This window comes from Mya arenaria, chromosome 5, assembly GCF_026914265.1.
Source record: "Mya arenaria isolate MELC-2E11 chromosome 5, ASM2691426v1".
Classification (NCBI taxonomy): Eukaryota; Metazoa; Mollusca; class Bivalvia; order Myida; family Myidae; genus Mya; species Mya arenaria.
Window position 1 is genome coordinate 71,278,460 of NC_069126.1, and position 6,360 is coordinate 71,284,819.

Below are 6,360 nucleotides of genomic sequence, written 5' to 3' on the forward strand. Positions count from 1 at the left end.
AAAGATTAAAACTAAAGGCAATGAACTACAATGTACTTACATTTGTTTTGAATAAGGTAAATGAAGATTCTAAGCTATGCAAGCAAATATATGAGAAACTCATTTTCAACTTGGAAAACATATCTATACCCAATCATTTAAACTTTGCATTGGTTAATAAAAAAACAGCAGTTCTATACAAACTGCCTGATAACAGTAAATTATATCAATACAATATAAGTTATCATAGTCTTTGTGACTGTTTTGCTCAATGTATATAGATGCGAAAAAAAACGTATGTTTTGGGACTGCCACACGACCCAAATATTTGGGAACAAAGTAACACGCTTTCTAACAAACATATTTGAGGTTGTTACTTTATGTAACTTTGAGTCATTTAACGGGACACATGATTATGCAATTGATTTTGTAATACTTCTTGCAAAATATACTTGCAAATAATTCATCTTCAAATCAAAGTGTGAAAGAAATACACATATCTTTGAGTTTTTCGTTCTATATTTTTCAAAGAGATTTCAAACAGAAAAGACCATAGTCATGGCAAAATAAATGGCATACATTTCATCATAGATAGACCCTAGCACTTAACAAGCTATAATATAAGTTCTTAATTACTGCAAATGTTATTGTTGGTGTTTTCATTTAAATAATTTACTAACATGCAAGTTCACACCAATTCAAGAATATAATTTTCATCCATATTGCTTTTTACTATAGATCTACTTACATTTTTAACTCCTTTTTCTCAACTAACACCCACAAACAGAAAACTCCAATACTTTCTCATGATTTATTTCGGTACATGACATTTGTATACCTGATCAATATTTGTATGATCTACATGTAAACACACGAAAAAACAACATTTTATACAAATGACTTGACACTTCATCAATACCGTTCAATTTACTGTCATGTGTGCATTTTATATTTATTTTATGAAATAACGTAATTTATTTTTTACGACTGCTATTATTTCCAAACCAATCGTTCCGAAAACGGTCGGAGCAATACTCCGGGTTAATGTGTAATTTCTGAGTATTACAGTAGAAAATCGCTTCCTTGTTAATTTATCGGAACGTCGATCGCATTCTTTGAATGTGACATATGTTTTCATCATCCGGCGTTTCCCGTGGTCTGACCTTTTGATGGGAGCGTTCATCAAGCATAGCTTCTTATCTGGGTCATGATAAGGTCAGACACCACTAAATATTTTTATCTATTTTTTATATTTAATTGACCAATATGCATGCAAGATAACTCTTAACATTAAGCAACGTTAGATTATTTTTCTACGTTTCTCAAAAGAAAATTAAAATTGATTGCAAGTAACCACTGTGTATTCGCTGAATGGTCATATCCGATGTACAAGGCGAACAATGCGCTGAAAATGTAAACACTTTGTTTTTGAAATCACAAACCATTTAGCTTCAAAACCTATAAATATGAAATGTAGCAAATGCTCTGAGAAGTGTAAATGTCAAAACTTTAAGGGTATGTGTAATTCGATGGCCGAATATCGCTCTGAATAGGCTAGCATATAGCCTACCAAAATTATATTGTTAACATTGAAATCTGTGGTAACGTGAATGAGTAGTCCCTTACATTTTTATGGTCGGAATTAAATAAAACAACAACAGGAAACGTGTTTCTGTTTTAATCTAATAACGTTACTGCGAACATATTTGTACAGCGTGTACTGTTATCCAAACACTGGTATACAATCGCTGCATAGGGCTATCGGTATCCTATGGCTATGGTTATTTGTTCTATCGCCACGCCATGTCTACTTGGTTTACCGGGCTTCATTTACACGCTCTACAAAATAAAATAAACATTCACCAAACACCAGTGAAACGTGAAGAACCCTAGTGCACACTGTTACTCAGGCAATTGATAAAAGCCCCCTACCTTTCCTGAACCATTGCTCGAGCCTACCCCCACCAAAAGGCAACTCCGCTTACCCATCATGGCAACCCTTGCACTCTCTATTTAAGAGTAACCGAGAAAGCGCTTAGAACTGCATCCATAATATCGGCCAGCACGTACCATATGTATTGAACCCGCCAAGTCATCTCACCTCTGTACTAGAGCAATACACAGAAAAGTGAACTTGTTGATACTTTCTTACCAGTTGTATTGCCTGCTGTTTTTTACTGGGCTCATATCATAAGCTTCTTTATCCAGCATACTCAAACAAACCCTGTTAATAACTTGAGCATTCATAAACTTTCCAGACAAGTGCCTAACAGCCAAAGGGTCTCCAAGGGTCATAACTCAGTTTCTGCAAGCTCAGGTAATATCGAAACGCCCCTCACAAATTGGAATACAAAAATGGCTTTTATACTTGTAAGCAAAACGTAGTAGTCAACTGCTTAAATTTGCCTGAAAGGCACCAGCAGAGAGCACACAAACATTCTTCATCTGACTTAGCATGACGAGTGAACTTTATACTAAACGCACCCAATTTCCCTCTACCATCCTAAATTACGGATTCGGGTAGGGATCAAGATGTTTTCAAGATGCATGTTATTACGTAACCAAGTCACAGTAGCAGTGACATGAGGGTCGCTGTAACTATGGCAATATTTTGGTGCCAAATCTGCTGGAGACATTTAATTCGCTTTAAACTATTCTGTTGATCGATGTTGACAGCCTTGTAACAATCGGCTTTCCATCCAATTTACCTGACGACAGCACTTTCAAATGAGTATTTAAACTCATTTAATAGCGAAAGTCCAAGCCAATATTAAAGGTTAAAAATAAGAACGATGAAACAAAATGGCGGCAAATTTGAAAAAGAAAATGCTTTTACAGGCTATAACAAAACTCGGAAAAATGCAAAATAAATTGACAAATGATAGTTCTATTTGTAAAAAATTTAAATTGTTATAAATTATCTAGAGTTGTGAATCTTGGAAAGCAAGCTAAAAATGAAAAGTAAACACATGCAGAACAAGCGGACGAGTCGCAACGGTTCTTTTCGAAAACCTCTGCCACCTTTGTGGCTTTCTTTAAGGTACCAACTTACAAAAATTATTGGGGACAATTACCTTACCTTACCTATTTGCATAACCCGTACATTCATCTAAGAAAGTGGCTTTTATCAACTACAGCAAGCATGCTCCTTGCCTGAAGCTCCGTTTCGTCTTAGCTCTCCGGAGGCTTGTTTCCCGGACATCTCCATTGGAGTTATCTACTAGCTGGATACATTATCTGATATTTTTTATCCGTGTTTTTTTGAAAAAAAAAATCAGTATTATTTTCTCATTTACATAAAATTAATTAATCGTTGTATCTTTTGAACATGTTAATCAAATGGTAACTCTATGGTAAACATAGACACGCTTAAGAATACAATTTTGCTATGAGCAAAAATAAAAACAGACTTTCCTTCGACGTTATAAGAGTTTTTTCCCCTTTAACGAACAAGACTGATGTGTGTACATTATTAAGTATAAATCAGGAAGAAGAATTCGTAGCAGGGAACCATGACGAAAAAGCTGAGATCACCTTTCCCGTTCATTAACTCTAAAGAAAACGACTTGCTGCATTGTAAACGCCAATGAAAACCTACTCTTCTGTGTTAAATAATTCTGTAATAAATCTTTAAACTATGGATTTGTATGACAAAGATACGATTTCTATTCGTTGTCACACGTTTGCACTAACCCCTAGTTTTAAATTTGAGTTAAGTTATGTTGACATTAACATTAAGATGGGTTAAGTTCTTAACTTCCCGGTTTAAAGTGCTTCTTGAATGTTGACAGGCTATAAACTTGATTTAAGATATTAATGATATTGCATGAATGGGATAGGAGTAGGGGGGGGGGGCTTTTCAGCTTTTGAGAGGTTCTTAACTTATGACATGAAAGAATCCCTGACTTTCCTATCATAATAAGTATACTTTATATTTTCAGGGTTTAAACATTTAATGCTATTGGTCATTCATGTTTGCAATAATGAATAATGAAATGTGAAATTTAAGTATTGAGCTAAGTAAATTATTGATTCATAATGACTAGTTGTAAAAGTTTTATAACAGTGGCAATATATGGAAAACAAGTTAGAATAAATAATTTTGAAACAATGAGTAAACATAAAATAACCCAGATAAGGCAAACTTTAGCACTCACTACTTCTCATTCCGCCTCAGTATGTAGTCAGCAATGATCTCATACATGTCAAATATCACTCGTTCTTTATCATATATTTGTCTATAAACCGATCCGTTAAAGAGCCAGGCCGTCTCGATCTGATCGTTCTGATAAAGTCTGGAAATAAGAGCCGTGTTGTGGCGTTTGACGTCATCTGCAACTCGGTGGCTTGATATCCTCAGCTCTTTCCTCCTTCGGATCGCGTGGTGAACTTTTGATTTTAAGCCTGATGTAAAGGGATTTGTTTTGATCCATAACAGATTATGTATCGTTTATTGATATATATATTTAAAACATTTTTGATCGATATAGGCTTTGTTTCATCTTTGTCAACAAAAGAGACTGAGAAATTACCTTGTTTTCCAGTGAAGTTTTCTAAAAGCTGACGATTTAAACTGTTTATTGCCTTTACAATAGTTGTACACCAAGAGAGAAAAAAGCTCTAGATTCCAAGAACAACATTTCACTGGAGTAGCAGACTGTTTACAAGGTTTTATAAAAACAACTTTACTGCAGATGCACACAAGTGAATGCATGGTGGAGTTTGATTTCCTCTCATTCAAATGATTAGGGCTTACCATTGTTCATGAATTTTACAAATTGAAAAATAGAACAGACTTAACGTGAACATTAATTACGTATTTTGCGCTTGTAAATCATGTCCGTGTTGATTGAAAACGCTTACAGCGGCAGCAGGTGGTAATGGTATGAAGCAGCAAGCCCATGGTCTGCGCTAAGCAATGATCACCAACGTAGAAACTATATGGGATGGAGGTTTTACCGAATATATTTTTTGTTACTTAGATAAGTTTAAATCATCACCTCGAAATCAGTAAAATGACCATTATATACACGATAAAAGAAAACCAAATGTCACAAATGCTCATCGTCAACTGGAAATTCACAGCTTAGCCATGAACAATTCGCACGCGTTATATTATTGACGTTCGATACTCAGGGTCATTCTAAAAGCTTTGCCACAGTTTTAAAACAATCTCCTGCCTGGGACAAAAAGTAGAAATTTAATTAAGATTCCATTCAAAATGTATACAAGCAAATATGTATCGATGAATTTTCCAACCCTATGCAATCAATTGAATATATTGGACATTGGAAGCCCTCCATGGACACAAAAACCTTTCCATCCTGCCTTAAAGCAATGATTGGCACTAAAACGCAGTCAACTGAAAATTTGCATCTCCACTGATACCTTGGTCTTGAAGGCTTCCTCGGTGGTTCTCTGAAATCCGATATGATAATACCATGTTTAATCAAGTCACACAACAAATTATGATCATTTGGATTTCTTGTACACTTGAAATATGGTTCTATAATGGCTTTCACAGTAAACTTATTTATTTAATGAATTGATGAAATGCTGTCGTGCATACACTAGGTCATTATCGTATTTTGATAGCGGTTTGGCCATGTTAGACGCAACGTTTTTTTACACAGATTGGATAGTTATTTTAAGTTCACAAAGAATGTCAGTACAATCTAGATTTCCTGAGGTTCGTGGTCGATGCTTCTGTCACTTCCTGACTTTCTCTTGTCCCCTTCTTTTAGCCAAAACAAGATACTATTTCTGTCAGTGTCAAGTCGATACTAAGACAAAGTTCTAAATGTCTTACATTCATCAAATTAACTGTTATGTTATATCTTCATCTAGATTTCATCTTTGATGTAATGGACAATGCCAATGACGCCTATCTTGATCGTTAAGTTATCGTTTACCTCTAACTGTTCAAACGTTACTGACAAAAATAACGGTAAAGCAGGTGAACGTTGCTTCTTTGAAATGTTGCTGATCATTGAATTCTGGTCGAACTACCAAAACCGCCACCAAGGATAAGTACTTCAATAATAATAATAAAGCAAATGTCATGCATATGCAAAATAGGTAAGGGCCAAAACGAAAATGAGCTTACGGTACAATCGTATAAACACCATATACACAAAAGCAAACATAACAAACAGACCACACACTCGTCAAAATAGCTTTACCGATACATAATGGGATTGCTCGAAAAAACAAACTATATTGAAAACTTTGGGACAGTTGTATTAAAGACATTGTCTTCTGCCATTCGGCATTATCATTGTTTAAATTCATTATCGATTAGCAGGACAGGGGCTGTTATTTGGTAAACATCAGTGCATTCCTCAAAAAATATTTTTCTTAAACTGCTAAACATGTTCGGGG